We start from the raw sequence: 14,695 nt of genomic DNA on the forward strand, positions 1-14,695 counted from the left end.
AGCATACAAAAGTGACCATATGCTTTCCATTACTGATATAAGTAATCATTCATAAAATGGAACCCACACAAAAATAACTAGAAACCATTGTTGTAAATGCTTAGAGAAAGGTAACCTCTCCTCTAAATTTAACTTCTTTATTGGGGATGACAGTTTGCTTTTGTTAATCTCCAATATCCTAAGCTACAACAATTGTTGTTTGATTAGATTTCTTGTCCTCATTAACATTAACTGATTCATGAGGCTCTTCTCACCTAGGAAAGAAGTCATTGATTATGTAGGATGCCACTCTTCTCATTCATTGACAATCTCATTGAAATATATTGACTGTCTAAATTAAAACTTCACCTCTTTTTGCCTATGAAGAACCCAGGAAATCATTACTACTAGTGTTAGAAGATAAAGTGGGTCTTGTTCCAAAATAGAACATTAGGCCACACTTGCCCGATTAGAACAATCCCTTGGCCATACTCTACCATCATGAATTTGGATTGAATGATTTACATATTTATATAATGAGGAATCAATATCCATCTTGAAAACCTATAAGGGAAAGGAACAATGAAATCAATGCAAGTGGGGCATGGAAGATTTCTCTTTTCTCATAACTTGATGAGTGTTGTAATTTCAAAGTGCTAAAATGTTGGGTGTCTACATTGTTAGTAAATTAATTTGTCCTTCCAAAACTATATACAAAAAATGACTCAAAATGCCCGAATAGAAGAACAAATGCCACTAAAAGTTGGAAATACTATCATGAGATTGATAGCTTTCCTCTAAATTGAAAGGTACAACTCCCTCTTGGAAAGATATGCAAAGAATTTAAATAGATGGTTATGTCTTTTACTAGAAGACACAAAGGATTTCTAGCATTTACCCATCACTATGGGAGAAATGTGATTATAAGATTTATAAACTGGACAATGATAAAAGAAAAATGAACAAACACCCACAAGACCATCTATCCAGTCCTTCAGATCACAAGGGAAGCACAAAGAAATATTATTTTATTCTACAAACTATGAATGATAATATAGAGATGCAGCTAAAACATGAAAGAAGTGACTATATAATCATTTTCAATCCAAGAAAATCATGTTAAGTCTTTAGAATCTAATATATGAAACTCTTTTTTATTTCAAATGCATAACAAAACAATAATAATGTCATTTTATCTCTGTAGTTATAGTCAAGTTGCAGAAAAATAAAAATAACTTATATTTCTTCTCCCTTTACAATCACTACCAATAAAATGTATTCTCCCACTCCTTGTAGCTACAAAAATTTTGGTGAAGAGAAGAACCCCCATTATGTAGACATTTTCACAATAAATAATATTTTTCACTTGCACTTTGGTTCTGGTAATCGTTTCTTGAAAATCATTTTAATTATTCTCATGAATAATCTTCTTCTTATCATTTTAGAAATATTTAATAATTGATCTATTTTAAAGTTTCATAAATTACAAAAAATATATTTACTAAATTTAAAATGACTCCCATGTGCATTCTTGGATAAGTGGTATATGCTGGTAACAAATTGTTGTCATGATCTTGTGACTATCATTGGTAGTTTATATACTATTTCACTTCAATAGTCATAAATTTTGATCCATTATGAATTTTACAAGATAGCTTGGAGATAATTTAGATAATTAGGTTTCCCCAAACATATCTGAAATTCAGCTCAGTCCAACAATAGAATTAAAAGTTGTGGCCCCCTCAACATGAATTTTTTTTTTCTAAATGCAACATGTTTGTATTTGCTGGTATGTTTGACAGACTCACATACATTCCATTATAAATTTTGATCTTGGAAAAATTTTGAAGATCTCTCCAATGAAAATTTACAAAACTTGATTTTAGATAATATATCCAAAATTCAAAAAATCCAATGGTGGAGCTAAGAGTTACACCCCTTGCATTATGACTGTTGTTTTTCTGCTGATAGAAATTTGTGGTTATAAGTTGGATTAAAACTATAAAAAAAAAAAAAAACCAATACCTATACATGAATCACATGTTGGAGCTTCCTTATTGTATATATCATTATCCACCACAACCTTCTGGCCTTGGATCTTGGGCTCCCAAACAACTTATAACTTTGAACTTGAACACTACACTTTGCACCAAGTTTTTTTGCAATTTTGAACTTGAACTTGAACTTGAACTAACTCAAAGGTTCAAGTTCAAGTTCAACTTTCTCATATGCGAATAGATAGATCAATGATTGGAGGCCAACTACCCACTTTTAAAATTTCCTACTAGTGACAGAACTTGAACTTCAATTCAAACTGACCCAAAGGTTCAATTTCAAGTTTGACTTAGGCACTCCAAAGACCTAAATAGTTGACTTTAAGGATGAAGAAAAGTACACTTGTAACAACTGGCTCTGATTGGGGATGTGGACTATAAAGTACATGAAGAATCCTATAATCTCTAGTTGAGACCAACGTCTAGCCATTAGGAGCAAAAAAATTAAAGTATAGAGGATAGAGGAACTTCTTACACAGGGGAGTGGAGGATAGGGTAACACGAAAAACAACTAAGCTACCAACAAGCCAAAAACAAATAAACTAAAACTAAGCACAATAAAAAATTTATGTATAAAGGATAGGGTGAGCAGTCCATACCTTGACAAGTGCATTTGATTTCTCATGAAAAGCCATGAATCGGTTGAGAAAAGTATGTGTTAGTGTGAAAAAGAGGTTGGAAAATGAGATGCATCACTCCAAGAAACCATCAAGCAATAGATGCAAGAAAGGGTATGACCACTATGTGTTGGGCATACCTTTGGAACAACATGTTAGACCCAAACAATCATTCTATCCCATAGAACTCTAGCTACAATATCCTTCCATTATCTTGAATAAATTGGCCTGTATGACAAAAATTGACATCCTCCACATTTGAAAGACGAGTTAAACCTTTGATAGAGGAAACATTGGAAGGGTGTTTTATAGTAATATCCTTGCCAAGATATGGGGATAGACTTGCTAACAACTTATTTCCAATGAATGTATTATCAAATTTATCTTCAAAATAAAATACTTCAATCATGGGGGAATCATGAGGTAGCTCACTTTCATGACCAACCCAAAAATACTCAAGCTCATGCTTTGTACATTTAATCATCATAGGAGAGAAATGATTCCTCATAAATTGTACTTCAACTTCCTTAAGAACCTTTGGTGTTGTAGCAATGCTTCACTAGTTTCCAAGAGATCAATCTTAAAAAATTCATAATTAGCAAGCAAGGAATTTTCTATAATTTTAGCCTTATTACAACCATGCATTTCTTGGTCGTGTTAATTTGTCATACTTATTTGATCAAAACCACTACCTAAAAATATGTTAGAAGTGTTAAATTTAAAAGGCTCCAATTCAGAATAAGAAACTTCTACTAACATACTTTCATTGGATTTCTGAACAACAAATTCATGCTCAAAAGATGATGTATCTAAGCATGTGAATGAAGATTGCATTGTGTGATCAGCTATGCCCTTTAAAGAATGCTTGTGTTCTTCCAATACTCTAGGTTGCAACCATTCTCCAAGATATTTCATGCAATTAAATGAGAAAAATTCACATTCCACTTGCTCATCAAATTGAAAAATGTCATTTCCTTCTTCTTCATGGGTCTCTTCTTGCTCATGTTATTTTTCATACTTTCCTAAATAATATTAGTGGCTAAAGCTGCATAGAAGACACAAATATAAAATATTCAAATTCTAAAATTGAAATGTTTCCTGGAGCCTCTTTATTTGATTTTCCACCATCAAGTTTCTTTACAGAAGGAGAAATACCAAGACCAACTGTTGAACCAATCAATTGAGAGGTGTATACATCATCATACTCAACATGTAAATAATAGGTTCCAACCACACCATGAAGATTGTTTTCAATCATAGGAGGTATTAGAAAATCCTCTTTATTGAAAACTATCAGATTTTGACAAATAGGGGCAGGAGATGCTGGCTTTATTGTTTTAAGAACAAGCCTTTTCTGTGTGGGTTCTATCTTTGGATAATATTGTTGTTCTTGGAGGCATATTTCAACCTATTAGGGTTTGTCACATTTCAGCCCGCTAATGATCATATCATCATCCAACTCAATAGCCTCCCTTTGTGCATCTTTCAATCTTTTCACTTTTAGAAAATGAAGCAAGAATCTAACTTTAGTTTGTAAGGCAACAATGAAAACACATAGCTAATTATTTTTAGTTGGTTGACAACTTTCAAGGATCTTACCAACACATCTATTGAATCTATCAATGAATTCCCTCATAGTTTCACTTTCATTCAATTGAATTTGAAAGAAATGCAATAGTAACATGGCAACATCAATAACAGGCTTAAATCTTTGAAGAAATTTTACTTCAAGGTCATTCCAACAAGTGATGCAACTATTTGGAAAATTCTAGAACCAATTTGATGCACTTCTAGTAAGGCTCTTAGCAAATAATCTAACAAATATATTCTCTTCCTACACACTAAGAATCCCACAAGAAATCATAATGACTCTAATATGATCATCCGGGTCTTGAGTTGTATTACTTGAAAACTTTGGAATATATTCCATTGATCTTTTAGGTAGGTCTAAATATTGGGGTAAAAAAAATGGCCTAATCTGAGCCCCCCATGGTTAGGCTGCAACCAAAGCCATAACACACCAAAATTATTTTACCAAATCAAACCAAGGTCACCAACCTTTGTCCTTGTGGAGGTATCTTTAGATTTCCAAGGAAAGAAAACACTGGAACCTCATTTTTTTTCCCTAGTAGAGTCGCCAGAAATATGTTATAAATAGATTTTTCCTTCCAAAATTATATACAATAAATGACTCAAAATGCCCAAATAGAAGAACAACTACCACTAATAGCTAGAAATACTATCATGAGATTGATAGCTTTCCTCTGAATTGAGAGGTACAACTTCCTCTTAGAAAGATATTCAAAGAATTTAAATAGATGGTTATGTCTTTTACCATAAGACATAAAGGTTTTCTAGCATTTACCCATTACTATGGGAGAAATGAGATTATAAGATTTATAAACTGGACAATGATAAAAGAAAAATGAACAAACAACCACAAGACCATTTATCTAGTCCTTCACATCACAAGGGAAACAAAAATAAATGTTATTTTATTTTGCAGAGTATGAATGATAATGCAGAGCTGCACCTAAAACATGAAAGAAGTGACTATATAATCATTTTCAATTCAAGAAAATCATGTTTAGACTTTAGAATCTAATATATGAAACTCTCTTTTATTTCAGATGCATAACAAAACAATAACAATATCATTTTATCTCTGTAGTTTTAGATTAAGGTAAAAATAGGTTTTGAAGGGACCTGAAACCCTTTAACAAAAGAAAAAGATCAACATTAAGGACCAACCAGGTTTTACAAGGACCTAAAATCAAAAGTTTAAACCAAACATGCCCAAGTTTTACAAGGACTTGGAACCTAAAGTTTTAAATAGAAAGCTAGAAAATTAAAAATAAAATTAGAAACACCACCTAGACCAACAACTAGCACACCAGTGATCACAACCAGAACCTACAATAGTTCCTTGATTCTCTTCTCCACCTCCTTGCTAGCTTCAATAGTAGCCTGAATAATATCAATCGTGGTAGAAACAAGAACCTTAGGAGCATCAGCAATATTTTTCCTCAAACCCTTCCTTTTTCTTTTGCTAGGCCCTTCTAGACTCCTCACCACAACAGTTTCTAGAGACATGATCTCCTTGTTTCTTTTCTTGCCCAAACTAGCCACTGTGATGCATAAACTAGAAGTGACCTACTCCATTCTCTTCCTACTTTCCTTAATAAGTTGATGAAGTTCCAACTCATAATCTTTTAGTTTTTCAAGGATGTTACCAACAAGTTTCTCTAGGTGGGCTCTCATAACACGTTTACGGTCCAACTCTTTCTGAATGACTCCAACTTTTTTCTTGAGCACCATTATTTCATTGTATAGTTACAAATCCACTTGTAGAAAAGCCTCCACTTTAAGTTTGGTAGTATGAAGAAAATATCATCCCTATTACCTTCTTTAGTCCTAATCACAATGTCAATGGTAGTATTATTGACTTGCACTAGTAAATTTAGGCCTAAATTTTGACGCGAAAAGGTTGAAATTTTGACAAGAGTAGGTCAATAAGGCGACCAAGCTTGCTGTCGGTCTTTTTGGTCAGTTTTTTGCCACATACATTTTGCATCAAAATTTTGACTTCATAAAGGTGGACTTACTGACACGAATTTCGTCGATTTCCCTAGTCCAAGTTGAACTGTTATTTCCTCATTTACGGGCGTCGCTGGTCAAAATTTTGACGTAAAGCTACACCAATTTGGCATCAAAATTATGATGAAAACACCTTACTTTTCTACAGCGGTGCCATACAAGTGACGTCAAAGGTGACCAATTTGTTGTCAAAATTGTGACCAAAATACCAATTCTTATTTGCATTTATGTTGAAATTGAGACCAAGATATGTAGAAATTTCGACAAGCTATCCCAGTTATTGTAAAAGCTTTGCTCTCATAGGAGCCTTCTAAATTGCACAAAACTTGATTCTAAAGCGTAATTTCTCAGTGCATGAGAGTCAGGGTATCGTGCACATTTCTACCTCCACACCATTGTTTCTTTCGTCACATGATTTATTTCATACAAAACAATGGGAAGGAGGAAGAAATGTGCACGATATCCTGAGTCTCCACCGAGCAATTATGCTTTACAACTCAAATTTTGTGCAGTTTAAAAGGCTCCTATGAGAGCAAAGCCTTTGCAATAATTGGCATAGCGCATCTAAATTTTGGTTCTTGCAGGGAAGAATAAAATTAGGAAAGAATTATTTATCAGGAATGAAAGCCAATAATTTCATCTATTTTTCAAATAGATAAACATGACCAAAAAAACTTACAGTCTCAATCACATCATCATAATAGCGCATATATAACTATAACTATAACTATGTCTAAAACCAACATAATTTACAAATATCCACAATTCAAATATTATCTGTTGATGTTTTCTTCAATGCAAAGTTTTAAGTCAACTATGTTATCACCCTAGATGTAATACCAAACTGTCATTAGGCTAAAGACTGTAGCAAGATTTACAATTTACAAATGCAAGGAGAACTACCCAACCAAAGTAGAAAATGACATGAAAAGTTAACAATCTATCAATTAACAATCTAGATGAAATATTTCTAGCAATTGAACTGTACATTATAGAAACAAAAAATTTCCTTAAAATTGACACCTCACCAGTTGTTCATTTGCATCCGTAATGGCTTCACAAAAGTTGAAAGCTTACGATTTGTCAAGAACACAAAAGACACTCGTAGTTCAGTTGCATCAATAAAACTAAAGTAGTTCAGTTGCACGGTGAGGGCAAGAGACTGTCAATATTGATTGTGGAGTTGTAGATAGGTAAGCGATAAACATAAAAAAGGTAGTACAAGATTTTAATAGCAATTGTGACCTTCACAGTTTTTCTCAGTAGTTTTGGGTCATTAAATTGGATAGAAAATTGATAGTAAAATGTGAAAGAGAACACACATAATGTCACATCAAAATAAGTTTGCATCCTACATATGAGTATGCATCAAAATTGAATTTTTACCTCCTTAATCTATCTGTATCAATAAAGAAATAAGACATTTTTGTAATACAAAATTCTTGAACCCTATTCCACTGTAATCTTTCAAACCTCTAAAATAAAACAAAAGCCATAAGAACTAAAATAAAAGGATTTATTTCTAACAAACTATCACAGATGCTTTGTATAGACCTTAGGACATGATACAAGCTGTTTCACAAGCAACACTTAACACTCCAATTTTTTTCTCGTTTACTAGAGTGATGATAAACTATATGGAAAGTAGAAATAGTACAACATAATAGATGATTAGTATCTACAATTTTTAATACTGAAAATTATAAAGAATGTAATACTCACAAGTGTTGCTGCCTAAGAGAATGCAACCCAAGTTTATTATGATCTCTGCAACATTCATTGCATTGGGAATATCCTACTTATTTGCAAACACCAATAACACTGCATCTCGTAGTTCATCTTGCAAGAACAAGAAACTTAAATGATAAAAAAAATTCTATGGATAACATGAAAATAATTGTTAAAAGAATGAGGCCAATTTTACACATAATAACCAAAGTTGCCATGAGAAAGACATGAAATCTTCTTGATCCATTTTCCAATTGTGTTTATACAATCCTAAACATTCACTTTGATAGTTCTGACTAATTATTGTTGGAAGGATTTTATTTTCTTCATCAAACGAGTGTATGTAGTGCCTGCCCCTAGTTCGCATTTTTGCTATCATTTTCAAACTCTTTTAGGGCTAGTTTTATGTTGATGATTAATAGTGGCATTGTTTTGAGATTATCAGATATTGTTTCAGATTCAGTTTATTATATGATGAGATTACTTGGTACTTTATAGTTCATGGTTGCATGATGATTATTCAGTGTTTATAGTTATTGATAATGATTAGTTAGATGATTTATTATCATATTTGTTTTCTCATGGATACTTACCCCATACTTGCATGTGTATGGAGTGCATGTTTGTTTTCCTTATGTATGGCATTTCTGATGTGGTTAAGGAATGGAGTCGTAGTCACCTGCTAGTCAGGATCTACATGATGCACCACTTCCTGTCATTGCCTATTTAGCTTAGTATATATTGTGCTTGTACATGCATGGATTTTATGCAAGTTACAGGTACCGGGTATTGACTTCCTTGAATTACTAGGATGAGCGTACCCTATCGCATTATCTCAATGGTAAGAGAGGGGAGATAAATTCTCAAGTCCAAATCCCAACCCTTTTAAGCCATTTGTACTAATTGAAAATTAGGACAAGTATCTAAGTTGAGTACCCTCTAAATGCATTAGATGACGTAATTCGTGATATTAACCCCTTAGTTTGATTTTGTATGTGTTTTGCTTTGATGGGTTTTTGTATTTAACTTTATGAGTTCTTGGTGTATTTTCTATTAATTAAGTCTAATTAAAATATTTAATTAATGATGTAATTAAATGGAAAATTAATATGATATTTTAATATTTATTTTTATTTAATTAATTGGGAAATTAATTAAATATAAAGAATTAAATTTGAAGATTAAAGTTATAAGTTTAAATTTGGAATGTGGTAATATTTATTTAATTTAATAATAATATATTTAGAGTTCATTTTTAAATAAATGCTAAATAATATTATTATTTAAGTTAATAAATATTTTATCAATGAAATTTTGAAAATAAATTTAAAAGTGGAAAAGATATTAAAATTATTAAAAGATTCTAGATCGCATGATGCATGCATGTGATTAAAATATATTAAGATAAAACAAGTGGATTTAATAAAGTGAGTACATGAGATTTAAAATTAATAAATTAATTTAAAAAGGAGTCAAGTGAATATTAAATAAAGAAATTTAATTAATAAATTAACATGCATTATTTTAATATTTATTCACATAGGAGTATGAGAACTCTTGTAAGTTGTCATGTTGACAACACAGGAGTTTGCACTCTAATTATGCACATGTTGTCTACACTTAGGAGTTAGCATATTATTTGAGCACATGGTGTCTACAATATTCTATACACCTCATCATCTTTATCTTCTTATGATGGAAGTTATGTGCTTAGTTGTCATGCTTATCTCTTAGTTCTTTCTAGACACATTCTAGATGCATCTTAGAGGCCTTTATATAAAGGCTCTCCTAGTGTGTATGGACATCCTCATATGCTTCTACAAGCACTCCTAGTCACTCGAGGGGGTTTAGTTCTTGGAGGAATTGCAAATGTTGGAGAAGGAAGAAATTTTCAGAAAGGAGAAGGTCTAATAGGAGGAGCTTCTCTACAATTTTTTGGGGCGTAGCGAATTAGCATCAGTGTTCAGGTAGGCACTTGTGATTATTTCAAATATTTTATTACACTCTTTCTCTTCCTGTCTTCATGGTGTCTATTATGTGTGTCTGAATAATTCTTTATGAATGAATCTTCAATTTTGTAATTTGGAATTCGGGCATGCATATTGTTTCATCTAGTTATGGGAATAAAATTTTTTATTGCAATCTTCCCTAGTAGAATCAAGATTTGGAAATTGATTTGGGTTTGGGTTCAAATTAAAATAGAATCTTATTATTATGAATTAGTTTTATATGATTTATTAACTAATCTAATTAAATTTAATTTAATTAAGATTAGTTAATAGTAGAAAAAGTTTAATTAATTATTAGTCGATTTAAGTAAATGAATTTTTAAATGAGGGCAAATTAAAAGAAAAGAGATATTAATAAGTGGAATTAAATAATTGAATTATTAATGAGATTGATTTTACTTAAAATCAATGAGGATTATTTTAAATAAATGATTGTCCTTGAAGTGTTTAAAAGAAATTGTAAAGTAATTATTTGAAAGTTGATAAGTATTATTCTAATGTTTTGAATAATGTGAATGATTTTATCTAAAAGTCAATGGGAACTAGTTGAATGATTTAAATAAGTAAATAATTATCTTATGATTATTTTAGAGAATTTTTAAAAAATAATGGAGGGATAATTCTATGTTTTATTCAAAAAAAAAAAAGGGTTGAGTTGTAGATTAAATGAAGAATCTTATACACTTGAAATGTACTTGAAAACAAAAACTGAAACTTAATATTTGGCTTAACCATGTGATTGCAAAAACAAACTAAACTATGTGTTTGTATCTTGTTCTTTATGCTATCCATGTTTGGGGTTTGAGTGGTCCTAGAGTGTTGACTAGATAGGATGTCTACCAAAGGCTTGGAAGTTATGCGAATGTGATGGCATGTTGATGTTATTTGGTCTTGATTCTTTTAAAACCCAACCATGGTAATGTGATGGCATGCCCTATGAGATGTTTGTATTTACTGATTGTTATTGATTTCTAGTCTTCTTCTGTGAAGCTGAGGTGTATGTATTTGAAACACTTGACTTAACCCTTTTTGAGTCATCGATCAGTTATCCTTGGACTACTTTCCAGTTGCCATGATGGGACTGAAGTGTTGATTTATTCTTGATGTTTTCATGTTGTGACATGTTTTGGACTTGACCATTTTGTAGTCTTCGATCAGTATTATTTATTTTGAGATGCCTTTTTGGTTGCTCGTTGAGAACTAATGGATATTGTGATTTATCATTGATATGGATATTGTGGTTTATTTTGGGATACTTTATGGTTGCTCGATGACAACCAATGGATATTATGATTATCAGTGATACCTTCAGTTGCCAATAAAGAACTGTTGTGGTCATGATTATTAATGGATGCTTTTTAGTTGCTCATGGAGATTTGATGCTTTTATTGTGGATTATCTTTTGGTATTTTTCCAGTCGCTTGTACAAGACTGTGGTGATTTTGAGATTTATGATTCCATGAGTTTAGGGTAGGTTATCTACTTGTAGTGTCAGGAAGTGGCTTGCAATGGGGGCCAAGGCCCTAAGTGGCTGCCAAGGTAATTCATTGTAAGTTATTTAATAAGTGAAAAAATTTACACTAAATGGGTATTAAAATGAACCTACTAAGATAATTGTATGTTCTCACCCATGCCTTGAGTGCTAGTACAAACTAGGATGGGAGTAGAGAGAACGCTTGGTTGTGACCTTGCATTCTATAGTATGCCTCGTCAGTATGAGAGGATACTAGTGGCTGCATAGAGATCACTAGGGGGCCGGGGTCTATTGAGAGACTACCAGGGTAACTCTAGCATGATTCGTGCAGTGACACTTTCCCACTTGCATAGTAGGTTTCTTACATGTTTTTGTTGTGCCTCTGGAATTAGATGTCGATTTGTGTTGGAACCATTGAGTTAGTATACTTTTAGGATTTCCTAGACTTAGAGAGTACTTGTGATTTTTTATCTTGTGTTATGTGATTTGATATCTTGTTTGGAACTTGAGACTATCTCCTCAACGTGGTGGGAATGGGCCATTTAGGTCCCACACGATCGGGTGGTAGTATTTTTTCACTCTTACCATTTGAGATTCATTTGAGACACTGTGGCTGATGCATTCCTCGTTGGCATCTATCTTTATTCTATTCTTAGATTATGATGATGGACATGTATCCTTATATTGATTATTAGCATATGATAGATGATGTTGTTTACTTATCTTATGCCTTATTTTGCATGATTAGATTTCTAATGCATATGTTGTAGTATGTTAGATTTCTTTCTGCATATGATGTAGTATGTTTTAGGAGTGATGTCCCTACTATGATAATACCGATGATCTCTTTGGTAACTTGGGATGTTACACACGGAGGGATGGCTAGGACCCATGATGGTCTAATGATGCTATTTACAGTTGGGAGGAACCATGCACTTAGTTAATTATGTTTTATGATATATGGTTATCTTTTACGATGGATGTTTATATCTTCTATGATGATGTATCATGTATGGAATTTGGTTTCATTTACTTTATTGCACTTGCATGATGGATTAGAATAGGATGATGTACTTCATTTTCACACATGTATATTCTTTTAAGCTTTTCATACCCTGTAACATGTACAGTGGATGATTGAGCATTCTGAATAGATATTTAGAACAAATGTATATTATGGACATTGGACTTTTCATTATTCTTTCATGTGGATGTGGTAGTTGTTAGACTTAGTATTAATTAGATTAAATGTGACTCAATGTCTTGGGATCCTTAAGGAATGTAACTTGTTACGAATATTTTTAGTTGTATGTATGTTATTACTTCCGCTACTATGTGTTTGATATGAATGGTTTATCTTTCATTTTTTTAACTATTATGTGTATCTCTTTCAAATTGAAACTTGAAACTAGTTGAATTGAAACAGAACTTAAACTGTTACTTGCAACGCTATTGTTAGGATTGCAACAAAGGAAACCCCACTACAACCTATCAACAAGCACCAAGAGTAATTATTTAAGAGTCAACATTATCAGTAGAATTTTGTTCAAAATAGAAGTGGGAGCAGTAACTTCAACAACATAGGCCACAAGGCTAGCGAGCATCGCACCTAAAATACGGTCTAACATCTAAAATTGTGACAAGAATGGAAGCGATAGAAGTCTAACTCAGACCAACAGCATGAGAAGCATCAATATAATCAAAAACAATTTCTTCGTCATTAGAAAACAGGTCCTCAAAAGGAAAATCTAAAAGAAAATCAAAAGCTCTAATTGTCAAATGGTCATTTTTCACTACCCTCCATCAAGTGACAGCACCTATCCAACACAAAATGGAAATCATTAGGCATGTATCCTATAGAGATGCAATCTCTACAACAAAATGGAAAACCCTCATATACAATGCTTCACCCATGGCCTCTCATCAACCATGATTGAAGTGGAGAGATCTCTATTTCAACTAGAATAAAAACATAGAATAGCCCAAAATTGTACTAGATCCATCCAATTTTAGGAACTAGCAAAGGGAATTTCCAATGGCCTCAGGAAAAACAACTCACAAAAGTGAAATGAAGATGAGGAAGGAAAACCCAAACATAAATCACATAGGTATAGCTCAATGTCACCAAACATTAGGGACTTCAAAGAATTAGTCACCCAACGGTGTAAATCTTAGAGGCACTACAGACTCTAAAAATTTATAGGCCATACTTCTGCACTGATAAAAGTCCATGTTATCACCACAAAATAGGACAAACTTTGCATAAGACTTGATAGCCCAAGCATAGCTCCTTCAACCAAAATTTGATAGACAATTAACCAGAGCATTCAACGGGTCTAGAACCACCAACAAGAGCAAATATCCTAGCACCTAGAAGCCTAGCTTGGCACTACACCAAGAGAGTCAAACCCCAACAAAAACCATCCAATGGATCTCTTTTGATGGGGTGTGTTACGAGTATATTAAGTTCCCCTCTTTCTCTAGAGTGGAAAACATCATGAATTTTGAGTTCAGATCTACGTTATGTAATATTGCTTTACTCATGTTTAGAGATCCTTACAATATATTCAGAGAGACTTATTATATCTACTCTATAATAAATGGCAGTGTAATAGCATACTAGCATCAGAGTTCATAACCCACATCAAAAGTGGTTAGTTACACAAGAAGAAGCATCCAACATGGGACATGAGAAAAAAATTCAGATTGATTTCTCCTCTATTATCAGAGGATCATAGTAAGGCACAACACAAATTCTCAAATATAAATAATAGTCAACTGTCATTTTACTTAGATCCCTATGAAAATGTAGCACTGAAATATAATATACATTGGAGTTAGGAATTTGGTTGACAACCAAAATAAATTGAATTAAAATAAGAAAATTCACCAAAGAATAAACTAAATATGTAATTTTAAGCATATTTTGCTACTCAAAATGTTACAACTTCTTCCTTCTTGACCTTAAACTCATGACATTTTCTAGTTGTATGGGGGGGAACATGATCTCTCCAACTGTTAGTTCTAAATGGCTTCCACCTTAGGCACATATAGTCTTTGAACTAGATAGATAAAATACACAACCATGATGAAGACCATGGAAATAGAGGATAACATGGAAAATACCAAACAACAAGTTGGATGATGATGAAGACTACAGTGAAGGTAGAAGATCCCAGACATCATCAATTAATACCAAACTACCAAATGGAGTATACAAACTTGAAAAGATAAGAA

Source organism: Cupressus sempervirens, chromosome 11 (assembly GCF_028749045.1).
Source record: "Cupressus sempervirens isolate cs-2001-9-10 chromosome 11, ASM2874904v1, whole genome shotgun sequence".
In the NCBI taxonomy this organism is placed as follows: domain Eukaryota; kingdom Viridiplantae; phylum Streptophyta; class Pinopsida; order Cupressales; family Cupressaceae; genus Cupressus; species Cupressus sempervirens.